The following is a 17,247-nucleotide window of genomic DNA, read 5'->3' as shown; positions in this document are numbered from 1 at the left end:
GCCTGCCTGCGGGCACTATCTCTTAAAGTGACCGGGATGGCCACAGGTGAAGCACGTCTGTTGGCTAAACTTAAAGTTTGCAAAAGCAGTAGCCATCCCCACAGCCAGGTGCTCTGTGGTCCCCACACAGTTGCATTCCTCTATCATTTCAACTACCGTAGGGTTTTTTAACGGACGGAGCACCTTCTGGCAATCTGCATTAGCATTTTCAATCACCAATTTTTGTAATAATATTTTCCGCGCTTCCTCATTCTCTACTTGTTTGTCCAAAGCATCTTTTAATGTCTCGATAAATTTCATATACGGTTCCTGCGGTCCCTGCCTAATATTAGTAAACGAGCGTTGGGGCTTCCCTACATCGGGGACCTTCATAAATGCTAGGTAGGCAAGATTCTTTGAATCATTTAGGGCTTCCATTGGGAGTTGTGCCTGGACATGGGCAGTGGCATATCGACCCTCTCCTACCAATGCGTCAGCTCCCAAGAATCTCACTGGATCTGTCGCGAGATGCTCCAAATATTCCAGTGCTTTTGCCTCACAGAGTCGCCGCCACTCCCCATTCCAGAGCATAAACTGAGCAGAGGAGAGCAACAATTGCGCCAGCATTTTGCAATCAAGCGGGCATAACGTATAACTCCTCATGACCGACCCTAGCATGTTCGCAGAGTAAGGGGCACTGAGGCCTAATTCAATCACTCCCCTTCTCAACTCCTTCACTACTTGGAAACTCAGAGCTTCCCACCGGGGCCTTTGATGAGCTTCATAAATCACCGGGAACACCCAGACCTCACGGAGCTTAGCCGCGAGGTCAGAGTCCCATTCTTTCTCTGCCTCCCTTTGAATCCCCTTCCACACATCATGCACATGCAGGGGATATAAATCCGGCTCTTTCTCTGGGTCGACCAGTGCCGGATCAAATGGATTGGGATCATCACTGCCGCTACCCTGCTCCCCACAGGCAGCCACCGCTCCAGCCTCAGTGGCCGGGGGCGCAGAAGGCCCTTTGGCCACAGATGCACCCCCTCCTGAGTTTTCACCTCTCAGCTTGTTTTTAGTACTGACGTGCTTTTTTAGGGTCTCATTCAGAGTCCTCCAAGGCGCTAGCAGTCCTGCAGCCACCGAGTCCGAACAAGTGGCAGCATCCCAAAGCTGGGTGCCTGCTTCATTCCAAATTTTTGGATCATAAATGTTAGTAGAATTGAATCCCTTAACGGTGGTTGTCACCCACTTCAGGAGTCGTCTCAAGTCCCCGTTATCCATGGTTACTTGATATTTTTTCAGGATCAATTCCATGGTCCTGCAAACAGTTTTTTCCTTCTTTGTCATGTTTAAACCCATGACTACCGCCCCCCGCTGCTCACCTCTGTTCTGCAGAGACGATTCGATGTCACTATCCTGTTTCCTTTCAACAGCTTTTCTCCCGTTTCCTTTCAACGGCTTTCTTCCTGTCTCTTTTCAATGGCTTTTTTTCCTGTTTCTTTTCAACAGCTTTTGTTCCTGTTTCTTTTCAACAGCTTCTATCCTGTTTCCTTCCAATGGCTTTTTTCCTGTTCTTTTTCAACGGCTTTGGCAGTTCAGCGGGGCTCGCCAAGGGATTGGCAATTGTCGACTTTATGGCCCTTCAGACAGAATGTCCCAGTCCCTGTTCGGGTGCCATTTGTGGCAAACAAGGACACGGACTCCGTATAAGAGGGCACGAAGACGAAGACAAAAAAAAAAACTTTATTATACAGCACAAGCGCCTTTTTATACCTCACATTATGCCACATATACACTTCAAAGAATTCCCTAGTACATCCCCTAACCAAAGGTCATCTCGACACTCTTCCGCTAATTTCCTTATCTTTGTCACGCCCTCAGAACCGTTAACTGCCACCTCTTATCTGCCTTTTTCCCACGGCTTCTTTCACTTCCCATCTTCCCATGGCTTCTTGTTTAGCAACGCTATGATACTGCTTGTACTCTCAGACATTGATTCCTCCACACCCAGCACCCCGACATGCCCAGCACCCAGACATGCCCAGTGCCCAACGCACCAGAACACAGCAAACCAGCCTCCAATAAACCCAATGATCAGCACATAGCACCTGGACATGCCCAGCACCTGCAGCACTCAGCACCCAGCACCCCAAACACCCACCATACAGCACCCCCACAGGTCTCACACCCAGCACCCCCAGTGCTCGGAAATCAGCATACCCAACACTCAGCATCCAGCACCCCCCACCCCCCAGCACCCAGTGCCCTGCACCTGGCCAGCACCCAGACATGCTCAGCACCCAGCAACACAGGGGCAAAGAACCCAGCACCCCCAGCACCCAGAAACCTTCCATCCCAGCGTCCAGCACCCCCACCACCCAGCACAGGGACATGCCCAGCACCCAGCACACCCAAAGACCATCACCCCCAGCGCCAAGCACCCAGCACCGCCATTGCCTAGCACCCGGACATGCCCAGCACTCAGACATGCCTAGCAGGCAGCTTCCCTGCTCCCCATCGCCCAGAACCTCCAGTGCCCATCACCCAGCAACCGGACATGCCCAGCACCCACCACAGAGCACCCACACTGCCCAACACAGAGCACCCACACATACCCAGCACAACCAGGGGCCAGCACACAGCACACGCACATGTCTAGAAACAAGCACCCCCAGAGCACAGAACCCAGCAACTCCAGAGCACAGGCCCAGCACCGGATATGCCCAGCACCCAGTACCTCCAGCACCAAGAGATACCCTGCACTCAGTTATGCATAGTACCCAGCAATACCAGGGCCCAGCACCCCCAGTACCTAGCCCCCAGCAACCCCACCGCCCAACACCCACCACCCAGACATGCCCTGCACACAGCACCCCCACCCGCAGTGCCAAGAACTCAGCACCCACACATGTCCAGCACCCAAACATGCGCAGGACCCAACACACCAGAACGCAGGAAACCAGCAACCAACATCCCCAGGGATCAGGACACAGAACCCGGACATACCCAGCACCCAGCACCTGCAGCACTCAGCACCCAGCACCCCCAGTGCCCGGAAACCAGCACACCAAACACCTGACATCCAGCACCTCCACAGGTCTCATACCCACCACCCCCATTGCCCAGAAACGAGCGTACCCAACAACCAGCATCCAGCCCTCCCACCACCCAGCAGCCCCAGGCCCACCACCCAGCACCCTCACTGTCCACCACCCAGAACCCCAATTGCCAAGCGCACAGCATCCAAACATGCCCAACATCTGGACATGCTGAGCATCCACAAAACTCAGCACGCGGTCATGACCAGCAACTGAAATGCCCACAGCCAGCAACTCTAGCTCTCAGCAGCCACCACCCCCAGTGCCCAGCACCCGGTCATGCCAAGCACCTGGACATGACCGGCACCCAATACCCCAGTGCCCAGCACACAATACGCCCAGCTCCCAGTAACCCCAGCACCAGCAGCAAGACATACCCTGCACCCGCTTATGCATCGTACCCAGCATTCCCAGGGCCCAGCAACCAGCAACCCCAGGACATAGACCCCAGCAACCGCACCGGCCAGCCCCCAGCAACCCGAGTGCCCAGCCTACAGCAACCTCAGGGCCCAGCCCTCAGCACCCGCACATTCCCAGCACCCAGCAACCCCACTGCACAACACCCACCCTCCGGACATGCCCAGCACACAGCACCCCCAGGGACCACCACTCCCAGCGCCCAGTACCCAGCACCTGGACATGCCCAGCACCCAAACATGCCCAGCACGCTACACACCAGAACACAGCAAACCAGCCCCCAACATCCCCAGTGATCAGCACGTAGCACCCGGACATGCCCAGCACCCAGCACGCCCAGCGCCCTGCACCCAGTACACCAAACACCCACCACCATACAGGTCTCGCAGCCAGCACCTCCCCAGTGCCCAGAAACCAGCATACCCAACACCCCCGCAGCCCAAGAACCCGTTTACCCAGCATCCAGACATGCCCAGCACTCGGACATACACAGCACCCCCAGGGCCCAGCGCTAACTCCTGGACAGGCGCACAACCCAGCACCCCAACCGCCAACAAACAGCACCTGGACATGCCCACCACTCAGCAGCCCCAGTGCCCAGCACCCAGCACCGCAACAGCCAGCATCCCCAGCGTCCAGCACCCTCACCGCCGACCACCCAGAACCCCAAGTGCCGAGCACACAGCATCCGCACATGCCCAGCACCTGGAGACGCCCAGCACCTGGTCATGTCCAGCAATTGAAATGCCCAAAGCCAGCACCCCTAGCTCCCAGCAGCCAGTACCCCCAGTGCCCAGCATCAGTCATGCCAAGGACGAGGACATGCCCAGCACCCAACACCCCAGTGGCCAACACCCAATACCCCCAGCACCCAGCAGCAAGACATACCCTGCACCCGCTTATGCATAGTACCCAGCACTCCCAGGGCCCAGCAACCAGCACCCACAGGACTTAGCACCCAGCAACCCCAGTGCCCAGCACCCAATACCCCCAGCTCCCAGTAGCCCCAGAACCCACCATCCAGCAGCAAGACATACCCTGCACCCGCTTATGCATAGTACCCACCACTCCCAGCCCCCGGCAGTCGCGCTGCCCAGCACCCAGCAACCCCAGTGCACAGCACCCACTAACCCCAGTGCCCAGCATCCCCAGCGCACAGCATCCGGCATATGGACATACCCAGCACACGGACATACCCACTAGCCAGCACCCCTAGTGCCCAGCACCCAAAACTCCCTCCATCCATCACCCAGACATGCCCAGTGCTCAGCGCCCCCAACAGCCAGGATCAGAAAATGCCCAGCAACAAGCCCTCCCATGCCTACCACCGCCAGTGCCCAATAACCAGCACACAGACAATGCCCACCAGCCAGCATCCAGAACCCAGCGCCAAGCACTCAGTACACAGGCATGCCCAGCACCCTGATATGCATAGTCCCCAGCACCCCCACTGCCCAGCAGTCCCAGTGCCCCGGACCCATCACTTGGACATGCTCAGCACCCAGAGATGTCCAGCATCCCGCATGCCCAGTGCCTAGAACCCAGTACCCCCAATGACCAGCACCCAGCGCAGCCAGTGCCCAGCACTGCCTGTAGCCAGCATCCACCACCCAGGCACGATCATCGCCTGCCCATTCCCAGCACCAAATCCTCCCAGTGCCCAGCACAGGGACATGGCGAGCACCCAGATATGCCCAACACCCAGCAACCGCAGCACCCAGACCTGTCCAGAACCCACTCCACTCAGGGCCTAGCACACACTACCCCCACGACCCAGCACCGACACATGCCCAGCACCAAGCACTGCCAAAGATCCCAAGGGGTGCTAGGTGTGCTGGATGTTGCGCATTTGCGGTGCTGGAGATGGCTGGGTGCTGGGCAGCTGAGAAGGGGCTGTAAAGGGAAGGTGACCGCCGCGAACATATTTCAGTCCTGGCTAAATGTGTGTGGGAGCTCGACGGGGCGCTTGTCTGCTTTGCAGTTGGGCTGCAAAAAGGTTGACGGTTGAGTGCTAAGGCAAGCGCCTAGCCCCGGTGGTGGTGGGGACGTCAAAGGGCTGCCGGGGCAGGCGAGTGCAACGAACGCCAGTCATCTTGGTTCCCTCTGTGTTGGAGCGCCATCTGGTGGGTAGACGTTTCAGAGCCTGGCTCTGATGAAGGTAAGATGTAGGTTGATGTTTAGGTGGGAGACCAAAGAGAAGGGGGCAGGGGTTGGTGGGGCTGAGGAGGGGCTGACAAGAGATCGTGAGGGCCAGCATCAGCCTTCATTCCTGGCCATGTCTGCCCCAGAGCCCCATGTGGTGGGTGGCCGCTTCGGAGCTTGGCCCTGATGAGGAGAAGGGATATGTCCAGGATAACTGGGGGAACAGACACAGAGCGCCGGTGTTGGTGGGGCTGCCTAGGGACTGCAAACGGAAGGCGAGGTCCGGCATCAGCCTTGATTCCTGGCTATCTCAATGCCAAGCCCCATGTGGCCGGTGGCCACTTCGGAGCTTGGCCCTGATGAGGGTCAGGGCTAGGTTGAGTTTAGGTGGGAGAACAGGCACAGAGCCACGGTGTTGGTGGGGTTGCCTAGGGACTGCAAATGGAAGGTGAGGGCCAGCACCACCCTTGATTCCTGGCTATCTCAGTGCCAAGCCCCATGTGGAGTGTGGCCGCTGCAGCGCTTTGCCCTGATGAGGGTCAGGGATATGTCGAGCTAAGAGGGAGGACAGATACAGAGACCCGGTATTGGTGGGGCTGAGAAGGGGCTGCAAAGAGATCGTGAGGGCCAGCATCAACCTTGATTCCAGGCTACTTCAGTACCTAAGCCTCACATGGGGAGTGGTCGCTTCGGAGCTAGGCTCCGATGAGGGTAAGGGATAGGTCGCTGTTAGGTGCGAGCAGAGACACAGAGCCCCGGTATTGGTGGGGCTGAGACGGGGCTGCCCTTCAGTGCCTGAGCCACATGTTGAAGGTGGCCTCTTCGGAGCTTGGCTCCGATGAGGGTCAGGGATATGTCGAGGATAAGGTGGAGAACAGAGACAGAGCCCCGGTTTTGGTGGGGCTACCAAGGGAAGGTGAGGGCTAGCATCAAGCTGGATTTCTGGTTACCTTAGTGCCAAGCTCCACGTGGAGGGTGGCCGCTTCGGAGCTTGGCCCTGATGAGGGTCTCGGCTAGGTTGAGGTTAGGTGGGAGAACAGGCACAGAGCCCCAGTGTTGGTGAGGCTGAGAAGGGGCTGCCAAGGGACCGTGAGGGCCAGCATCAGCCTTGGTTCCTGGCTACTTCAGTGCCTAGCTCCATGTGGCCGGTGGCCACTTCGGAGCTTGGCCCTGATGAGGGTCTGGGCTAGGTTGTGGTTAGGTGGGAGAACAGGCACAGAGCCCCGGCATTGGTGCGGCTGCGCAGTGATCGTGAGGACCACGGGCCAAGAGCCCGTGAGGGCCAGCATCAGCCTTGGTTCCTGCCTACTTCAGTGCCAAGCCCCATGTGGAGGGTGGCCACTTCGGAGGTGGCCCTGGTGAGGGTCAGGGCTAGGTTGATGTTAGGCGGGAGAACAGACAGAGAGCCCCGGTGTTGGTGGGGCTGCCAAGGAAGGTGAGGGCCAGCATCAACCTTGATTCTTGGCTACCTCAGTGCCAAGATCCACGTGGAGAGTGGTCGCTTCGGAGCTTGGCTCCGATGAGGGTCAGGGATAGGTCGATGTTAGGTGCGAGGAGAGACAGAGAGCCCCGGTGTTGGTGGGCCTCAGAAGGAGCTGCCAAGAGCCCGTGAGGGCCAGCATCAGCCTTGCTTCCTGCCTACTTCAGTGCCAAGCCCCATGTGGTCGGTGGCCGCTTCGGAGCTTGGCCCTGATGAGGGTCAGGGCTAGGTTGACGTTAGGTGGGAGAACAGGCACTGAGCCCCGGTGTTGGTGGGGCTGCCTAGGGACTGCAAATGGAAGGTGAGGGCCACCATCAGCCTTGGTTCCTGGCTATCGCAGTGCCTGAGCCGCATGTCGAGGGTGGCCTCTTAGGAGCTTGGCCGTGAGGGCCAGCATCAGCCTTGGTTCCTGGCTGCTTCAGTGCCTAGCTCCATGTGGCCGGTGGCCACTTCGGAGCTCGGCTCTGATGAAGGTCTAGGCTAGGTTGAGGTTAGGAGGGAGAACAGGCACAGAGCCCCGGTGTTGGTGCGGCTGAGAAGGGGCTGCGAAGTGATCGTGAGAGCCAGCATCAACCTTGTTTCCTGGCTACTTCAGTGCCAAGACCCATGTGGAGGGTGGCCGCTTCGGAGGTGCCCCTGGTGAGGGTCAGGGATATGTCGAGGATAAGTGGGAGAACAGCGACAGAGCCCCGGTATTGGTGGGGCTGAGAAGGGGCTGCCAAGAGACCGTGAGGGCCAGCATCCGCCTTGGTTCCTAGCTACTTCAGTGCCTATCTCCATGTGGCCACTTAGGAGCTTGGCCCTGATGAGGGTAAGGGATAGGTCGCTGTTAGGTGCGAGCAGAGGTACAGTGCCACGGTATTGATGGGGCTGAGAAGTGGCTGCCAAGAGATCGTGAGGGCCAGCATCGTCCTTGATTCCTGGCTATTTCTGTGCCTGAGCCGGAGGAGGTGGGTGGCCGTTTCGGACCTTGCCTCTGAGGAGGATAAGGGATAGTTGGAGGTTCTGCGTAGATAACGAGATCCTTCTGCATTAGTTAACGCCACCCACCACATGGACCCACCACGGGACCCTTCCCGGTCCCACCAACCCTCTCCCTTATTCTCAAACCTAAATATCAACCTTTGCCTTACCATCTCTCGAGCCCATTTCGTAAACGGCTTCCCACCAGAGGGCGCTCCAACACAGAAAGAACCAGGATTGAAAGCTGTTTCTGGCTCTTGCCTCTCGTGGCAGCCCTTTCCGAGGGAGCTGCTCTCGCTCTACCACCCAACCAGCAACCTTACCACAGCCCAACTGCAAAGCAGTCGATCCCCTCTTCGGGCTCCCATAAACTAACAGGCAGGACTGAAAGATGTTGGTGGTTCTCACCTTCCCTTGATAGACCCTTCTCAGCTGCCCAACACCCAGCCAGCTCCAGCACCCCAAATGTGCCATATCCACCACACCTAGCACTCCTTGCTACACATTGGTGGTGCCTAGTGCTAGGCATGTTCCGTTGCTGAGTCGTGGGTTGTTGGGCACTGCGGGGACTGGCTTCTTGTTATGTCCTGGTGCTGGGGCTGCTGGGTGCTGTGTGCTGGGCTCCGGGGCTGCTGGGTGCTGTGTGCTGGGCTCCGGGGCTGCTGGGCATGTCGAGGTGCTGTGCATTGGCGGTGGGTGTGCTGGGTTGTGTGCATGTGTGGGAATCAGTGCTGGGCCATGGGAGTGCTGGGCCCTGGCACTGCTGGGTAGAGGGTATGATGGGTGCATGTGTTGGTTTAACCCCAGCCAGCAAATAAACCCCAAGCAGCCACTGGCTCACCTCCCCCCCCACCCCGTGGGATGGGGGAGAGAATCGGGAGGGCACAAGTAGGAAAGCTCCCGGGTTGAGATAAAAACAGTTTAATGGTTGAAATAAAACAAAGTAGAACAGTAATAATAACAATGAGAACAACAACAACAACAGACGATACAAAGCAGGCAATGCAGAATGCAACTGCTCACCGCTGCCGACCGCGTGTCATGAACCGGGGCGGGTGGGGGGGGTTAGAGTCGTTTCCTCCCCCCGCCCCCTCCCATTTTTTATACTGAGCAGGATGTCACATGCTATAGAATACCCCATTGGCCAGCTAGGTCAACTACCCCGGCTGTGCTCCCCCCCCCACCGCCACTGGTGGCTGCTGAGCGCTGTGGGTACTATGCGTAGAGCGGGTGCAGGGTATCTCTTGCTGCTGGGTGCTGGGGCTACTGGGTGCTGGGGATATTGTGAGCTGGGCACAGGCGTGCTTGGTGCTGGGCATGTCCAGGTGCTTGGCATGACCGGGTGCTGGGCGCTGGGGATGATGGTTGCTGCGGTGCTGGCTGCTGGGCCCTCAGGGTGCTGGGTGCTGGGCATTCTGGGTGCTATGTGCTGATCACTGGTGATGTTGCGGGCTGGTTTGCTGGGATCTGGGCAGTGGTGTGTTGAGTGCTGGGCATGTCTGGGTGCTGGGCATTTCTGGGTGCTGCATACTGGGCGCTGGCGGTGTGGGGCGGTGGGGGTGCTGTGTGCTGGGCACGTCCGGGTGGTGGGTGTTGGGCAGCGGCAGTGTTGGGTGCTAGGTACTGGGGTGCTGGGCCCTGGTATTGCTGGCTACTATACATAACTAAGTGCAGGGTATGTCTTGGTGCTGGATGCTGGGTACTGGAGCTACTGGGTGCTGGGTGTTGGGCATATGCGGTGCTTCATGCTGGGCATATGCGGTGCTGGGTGGCTGTGCTGGGGTTGCTGGGTGCTGTGCTGTGAGGGTGCTGGATTCCTGACATGTGCTTGTGCTGTGTGCTGGGCCCTGGTTGTGCCGGGTATGTGTGAGTGCTGGGTGTTGGGCAGTGTGGGTGCTGTGTGGCGGGGCCTGGGCATGTCTGGGTGCTGGGCGGTCGGGATGCTGGGCGGTGGGCAGCAGAGAAGCTGCCTGCTGGGCATGTCTGAGTGCTGGGCATGTGTGGGTGCTGGGTACTGGGCAGTGGGGGTGGTGGGCGGTGGTGGTGCTGTGTGCTGGGCATGTCTGGGTGCTGGGCATGTGTGGGTGCTGGGTACTGGGCAGTGGGGGTGGTGGCGGTGGTGGTGCTGTGTGCTGGGCATGTTGGGCTGCTGGGTTTTGGGCGGTGGGCGTGCTGGGTGTGTGCGTGTGTTGGTTTCTGGGCGCTGGGGGTGCTGGGTGTTGTGCACTGGGGTTGCTGGGTGCTGGGCATGTCCGGGTGGCGGGCACGGCTGGGTGCTGGGCCCTGAGGTTGCTGCGTGCTGGGCACTGGGCTTGCTGGTGCTGCTGGTGCGGGTGCTGGGGGCTAGGTGTTGTCCGAAAAGCGGATTCGTGCCCGGCGTGGAAGGAACTGTTGGAGTGACCATGGGTCGGAATAGGAGCGCGTTCCCGGAGTAATGAGGAGTCCCAATGTGGGTATGGTCATTCTCCTTTATTTCAAGATATTGTGCTACTTTTATAAGCTAGCCACAGTAACACGCGCACCTCCGAATCCTCTATTGGTTTACAGTCAGCAAGCACACGAATCTTAACATACACAGATTGGTCAAAAGCAGGTGTCCACGCGAACGCTTCCTGCGCCTGCATTCCGTTACATAATCTACTGATATTTCCATTCCTCAGCCTGTTTTTCCTACTCTACTATCACTTCAGAGACTCTAAAACTACAATTGCTCTTTAGCAGCCTTCTACTATTACTAACAAATCCTCAGTGCTTGGAATGTTCATAGGACGACCGTTATTCAATAAAAATCCCTCCACAAGGAACCAATTCCACACGCTCAGGAGAGAGATTGTTTTATTCAGGCCTGGGTGCTCGGTGGACTTGCCACAAATGAAGCACACCAGGTCTAATCACCTTTCTGTTTGTATCCATGCTTCTCATACATATTTTCCGTTTCTCTTTTACATATTCCTTACATTTCCGAGAACCGATTATAATATTACATCATCCTAGACACATGCGCACTAAAACCTTTAGGGTCTCCTTGAGGGTCTCGGGTGGTCTGTGGTGGTCGGCGGGGTAGTGAACTCTTCGTGAACCTGTTCCTTTCTTTCCTTATAAGGTCGAGGTTTGTCTCCGAGCCACGTCTGGACTCCGTTTGTTTACGGTTCTCGTTTCCAAGGTTACTCTTCACTAGAGTCTAACACTGCTTCCAGGAGACACGATTTAGACTACAATTCTACACACCTGCAAACACCACACCTGCTAGTTCCCTAACTTCTAAGCCACAAGTCTTCATTGTGTAGAATTACAGAAGCGAGCCGAGGTACTGGGGCTACTGGTTGCTGGGCCCTGGGAGTGCTGGGTACCATGCATAATTGGGTGCAGGGTATGTCTTGCTGGTGGATGCTGGGCACTGGGGCTGCTGGGCATGTCTCGATGCTGTGTGTTGGCGGTGGGTGTGCTGGGTTGTGCGCATGTCCGGGAATTAGTGCTGGGCCCTGGGAGTGCTGGGTGCGGGGAGCTAGGGGTGCTGGCTGTGGGCATTTCCAGGTACTGGTCATGACCAGTGCTGGTTGTTGGGTCTTGTGGGTGCTGGGCGTGTGCAGGTGCTGGGCACGTCCGGATGCTGTGTGCTCGGCACTTGGGGTTCTGGGTGGTGGGCAGTGAGGGTGCACACCAAACACCCACCATCCAGCACGCCCACAAGTCTCACACCCAGCACCCGCAGTGGCAGGAACCAGCATACCCAACACCCAGCTTCCAGCACACCCCCTGCCCAGGACCTGCATACGCTGCATTGAACCCAGCACCCGCAGCACCCGGTAACCGATAGCCCCAGCGCCCAGCACGCTAGGGTCCAGCAACCAACACACGCACACGCCCAGCACCCAGCACCCCCACCGCCCAAAACCCAGCACCCCGACGTGCCCAGCACACAGCAGCCCCAGGTACCACCACCCCCAGCGCCAAGCACCCAGCACCACCATTGCTCAGCACCTGGACATGCCCAGCACCTAGCACCACCCCCCCCAGTGCCCAACACCCAGCACCCACACATACCCAGCACAACCAGGGCCCAGCACACAGTACACGCACATGCCAGGAATCCAGCACCCTCACAGCACAGCACCCAGCAACCCCAGCACAGCCACCCAGCACCGGATATGCCCAACACCCAGCACTGCATATGCCCAGCACCCGGTACCTCCAGCACCAAGCATCCAGCACCAAGACATACCCTGCACTCAGTTTTGCATATTGCCGAGCAATGCCAGGGCCCAGCACCCCCAGTACCTAGCACCCAGCACTCCCACTACCCAGTACCCAGCACCCCGACATGCCCAGCACACAGCACCCGCACCGCCCCGCGCTGCCAGTTCCCAGTACCCAGCACCCAGACATGCCCAGCACGCAGACAAACATGCCCAGCGCCCAACACACCAGAACACAGCAAACCAGCCCCCAAGAACCCCAGTGATCAGCACATAGCACCTGGACATGCCCAGCACCTGCAGCACTCAGCACCCCAAACACCCACCATACAACACCCCCACAGGTCTCACACACTTCCGCCCAGTGCCCGGAAACCAGCATACCCAACACTCAGCATCCAGCACCCCCACCCCCCAGCACCCAGTGCCCAGCACGCTGCACTTAGACATGGCCAGCACCCGGACATGCTCAGCACCCAGCAACACAGGGGCACAGAACCCAGCACCCCCAGCGCCCAGAAACCAACCACCCCAGCGTCCAGCACCCAGTACACCCAGGGCCCGGCAACCAACACCCGCACATGCCCAGCACCCCCACCACCCAGCACAGGGACATGCCCAGCACCCAGCACACCCAAAGACCATCACCCCCAGCGCCAAGCACCCAGCACCGCCATTGCCTCGCACCCGGACATGCCCAGCACCCAGCACCACCACCGCCCACCACTGCCAGCACACAGTACCCAGCACCCGGACATGCCCAGCACTCAGACCTGCCTAGCAGGCAGCTTCCCTGCTCCCCATCGCCCAGAACCTCCAGTGCCCATCACCCAGCACCCAGACATGCCCAGCGCCCACCACACAGCACCCACACTGCCCAACACCCACACATACCCAGCACAACCAGGGAAGAGCACACAGCACACGCACGTGCCAAGAAACAAGCACCCCCAGAGCACAGAACCCAGCAACTCCAGAGCACAGGCCCAGCACCGGATATGCCCAGCACCCAGTACCTCCAGCACCAAGAGATACCCTGCACTCAGTTATGCATAGTACCCAGCAACACCAGGGCCCCGCAACCGCACCAGCCAGCACCCAGCAACCCGAGTGCCCAGCCCCCATCAACCTCAGGGCCCAGCCCCCAGCACCCGCACATTCCCAGCACCCAGCAACCCCCCCGCCCAACCCACACCCCGGACATGCCCAGCACACAGCACCCCCAGGGACCACCACCCCTAGCGCCCAGTACCTGGACATGCCCAGCACCCAAACATGCCCAGCACGCTACACACCAGAACACAGCAAACCAGCCCCCAACATCCCCAGTGATCAGCACGTAGCACCCAGACATGCCCAGCACCCAGCACGCCCAGCGCCCTGCACCCAGTACACCAAACACCCACCACCATACAGGTCTCGCAGCCAGCACCTCCCCAGTGCCCAGAAACCAGCATACCCAACACCCCCGCAGCCCAAGAACCCGTTTACCCAGCATCCAGACATGCCCAGCACTCGGACATACACAGCACCCCCAGGGCCCAGCGCTAACTCCTGGACAGGCGCACAACCCAGCACCCCAACCGCCAACAAACAGCACCTGGACATGCCCACCACTCAGCAGCCCCAGTGCCCAGCACCCAGCACCGCAACAGCCAGCATCCCCAGCGTCCAGCACCCTCACCGCCGACCACCCAGAACCCCAAGTGCCGAGCACACAGCATCCGCACATGCCCAGCACCTGGAGACGCCCAGCACCTGGTCATGTCCAGCAACTGAAATGCCCAAAGCCAGCACCCCTAGCTCCCAGCAGCCAGTACCCCCAGTGCCCAGCATCAGTCATGCCAAGGACGAGGACATGCCCAGCACCCAACACCCCAGTGGCCAACACCCAATACCCCCAGCACCCAGCAGCAAGACATACCCTGCACCCGCTTATGCATAGTACCCAGCACTCCCAGGGCCCAGCAACCAGCACCCACAGGACTTAGCACCCAGCAACCCCAGTGCCCAGCACCCAATACCCCCAGCTCCCAATAGCCCCAGAACCCACCATCCAGCAGCAAGACATACCCTGCACCCGCTTATGCATAGTACCCACCACTCCCAGCCCCCGGCAGTCGCGCTGCCCAGCACCCAGCAACCCCAGTGCACAGCACCCACTAACCCCAGTGCCCAGCATCCCCAGCGCACAGCATCCGGCATATGGACATACCCAGCACACGGACATACCCACTAGCCAGCACCCCTAGTGCCCAGCACCCAAAACTCCCTCCATCCATCACCCAGACATGCCCAGTGCTCAGCGCCCCCAACAGCCAGGATCAGAAAATGCCCAGCAACAAGCCCTCCCATGCCTACCACCGCCAGTGCCCAATAACCAGCACACAGACAATGCCCACCAGCCAGCATCCAGAACCCAGCGCCAAGCACTCAGTACACAGGCATGCCCAGCACCCTGATATGCATAGTCCCCAGCACCCCCACTGCCCAGCAGTCCCAGTGCCCCGGACCCATCACTTGGACATGCTCAGCACCCAGAGATGTCCAGCATCCCGCATGCCCAGTGCCTAGAACCCAGTACCCCCAATGACCAGCACCCAGCGCAGCCAGTGCCCAGCACTGCCTGTAGCCAGCATCCACCACCCAGGCACGATCATCGCCTGCCCATTCCCAGCACCAAATCCTCCCAGTGCCCAGCACAGGGACATGGCGAGCACCCAGATATGCCCAACACCCAGCAACCGCAGCACCCAGACCTGTCCAGAACCCACTCCACTCAGGGCCTAGCACACACTACCCCCACGACCCAGCACCGACACATGCCCAGCACCAAGCACTGCCAAAGATCCCAAGGGGTGCTAGGTGTGCTGGATGTTGCGCATTTGCGGTGCTGGAGATGGCTGGGTGCTGGGCAGCTGAGAAGGGGCTGTAAAGGGAAGGTGACCGCCGCGAACATATTTCAGTCCTGGCAAAACGTGTGTGGGAGCTCGACGGGGCGCTTGTCTGCTTTGCAGTTGGGCTGCGGCAAGGTTGACGGTTGAGTGCTACGGCAAGCGCCTAGCCCCGGTGGTGGTGGGGACCTCAAAGGGCTGCCGGGGCAGGCGAGTGCAACGAACGCCAGTCATCTTGGTTCCCTCTGTGTTGGAGCGCCATCTGGTGGGTAGACGTTTCAGAGCCTGGCTCTGCTGAAGGTAAGATGTAGGTTGATGTTTAGGTGGGAGACCAAAGAGAAGGGGGCAGGGGTTGGTGGGGCTGAGGAGGGGCTGCCAAGAGATCGTGAGGGCCAGCATCAGCCTTCATTCCTGGCCACGTCTGCCCCAGAGCCCCATGTGGTGGGTGGCCGCTTCGGAGCTTGGCCCTGATGAGGAGAAGGGATATGTCAAGGATAACTGGGGGAACAGACACAGAGCGCCGGTGTTGGTGGGGCTGCCTAGGGACTGCAAACGGAAGGCGAGGTCCGGCATCAGCCTTGATTCCTGGCTATCTCAATGCCAAGCCCCATGTGGAGTGTGGCCGCTTCGGAGCTTTGCCCTGATGAGGGTCAGGGCTAGGTTGAGGTTAGGTGGGAGAACAGACACAGAGACCCGGTGTTGGTGGGGTTGCCTAGGGACTGCAAACGGAATGCAAGGTCCGGCATCAGCCTTGATTCCTGGCTATCTCAATGCCAAGCCCCATGTGGAGTGTGGCCGCTTCGGAGCTTTGCCCTGATGAGGGTCAGGGCTAGATTGAGGTTAGGTGGGAGAACAGACACAGAGACCCGGTGTTAGTGGGGCTGCCTAGGGACAGCAAAGGAAAGGAGAGGGCGAGCATCAGCCTTGATTCCTGGCTACCTCAGTGCCAAGCCCCATGTGTAGCGTGGCCACTTCGGACCTTGGCCCTGATGAGGGTAAGGGATAGGTCGCTGTTAGGTGCCAGCACAGACACAGAGCCCCGGTATTGGTGGGGCTGAGACGGGGCTGCCCTTCAGTGCCTGAGCCCCATGTTGACGGTGGCCTCTTCGGAGCTTGGCTCCGATGAGGGTAAGGGGTATGTCGAGGATAAGGTGGAGAACAGAGACAGAGCCCCGGTTTTGGTGGGGCTACAAAGGGAAGGTGAGGGCTAGCATCAAGCTGGATTTCTGGTTACCTTAGTGCCAAGCTCCACGTGGAGGGTGGCCGCTTCGAGCTTGGCCCTGATCAGGGTCTCGGCTTGATTGAGGTTAGGTGGGAGAAAAGGCACAGAGCCCCGGTGTTGGTGGGGCTGAGAAGGGGCTGCCAAGGGACCGTGAGGGCCAGCATTATCCTTGGTTCCAGGCTACTTCAGTGCCTAGCTCCATGTGGCCGGTGGCCACTTCGGAGCTTGGCCCTGATGAGAGTCAGGGCTAGGTTGAGGTTAGGAGGGAGAACAGGCACAGAGCCCCGGCATTGGTGCGGCTGAGAAGGGGCTGCGCAGTGATCGTGAGGACCAGCATCTACCTTGATTCTTGGCTGCCTCAGTGCCCAAGCCCCACATAAAGAGTGGTCGCTTCGGAGCTTGGATCCGATGAGGGTAAGGGATAGGTCGCTGTTAGGTGCGAGCACAGACACAGAGCCCCGGTATTGGTGGGGCCGACAGGAGACCGTGAGGGCCAGCATCAGCCTTGGTTCCTGGCTACTTCAGTGCCTAGCTCCATGTGGCCGGTGGCCACTTCGGAGCTTGGCCCTGATGAGGGTCTCGGCTAGGTTGAGGTTAGGAGGGAGAACAGGCACAGAGCCCCGGTGTTGGTGGGGTTGCCTAGGAACTGCAAATGGAAGGTGAGGGCCAGCACCACCCTTGATTCCTGGCTATCTCAGTGCCAAGCCCCATGTGGAGTGTGGCCGCTGCGGCGCTTTGCCCTGATGAGGGTAGGGGATCTGTCAAGGCAAAGTGGGAGAACAGATACAGAGCCCCGGTATTGGTGGGGCTGAGAAGGGGCTGCAAAGAGATCGTGAGGGCCAGCATCAACCTTGAT

The sequence above is a fragment of the Calonectris borealis genome, unplaced genomic scaffold (genome assembly GCF_964195595.1).
Source record: "Calonectris borealis unplaced genomic scaffold, bCalBor7.hap1.2 HAP1_SCAFFOLD_54, whole genome shotgun sequence".
Taxonomy (NCBI): Eukaryota; Metazoa; Chordata; class Aves; order Procellariiformes; family Procellariidae; genus Calonectris; species Calonectris borealis.
This window is presented reverse-complemented; position numbering follows the sequence as displayed.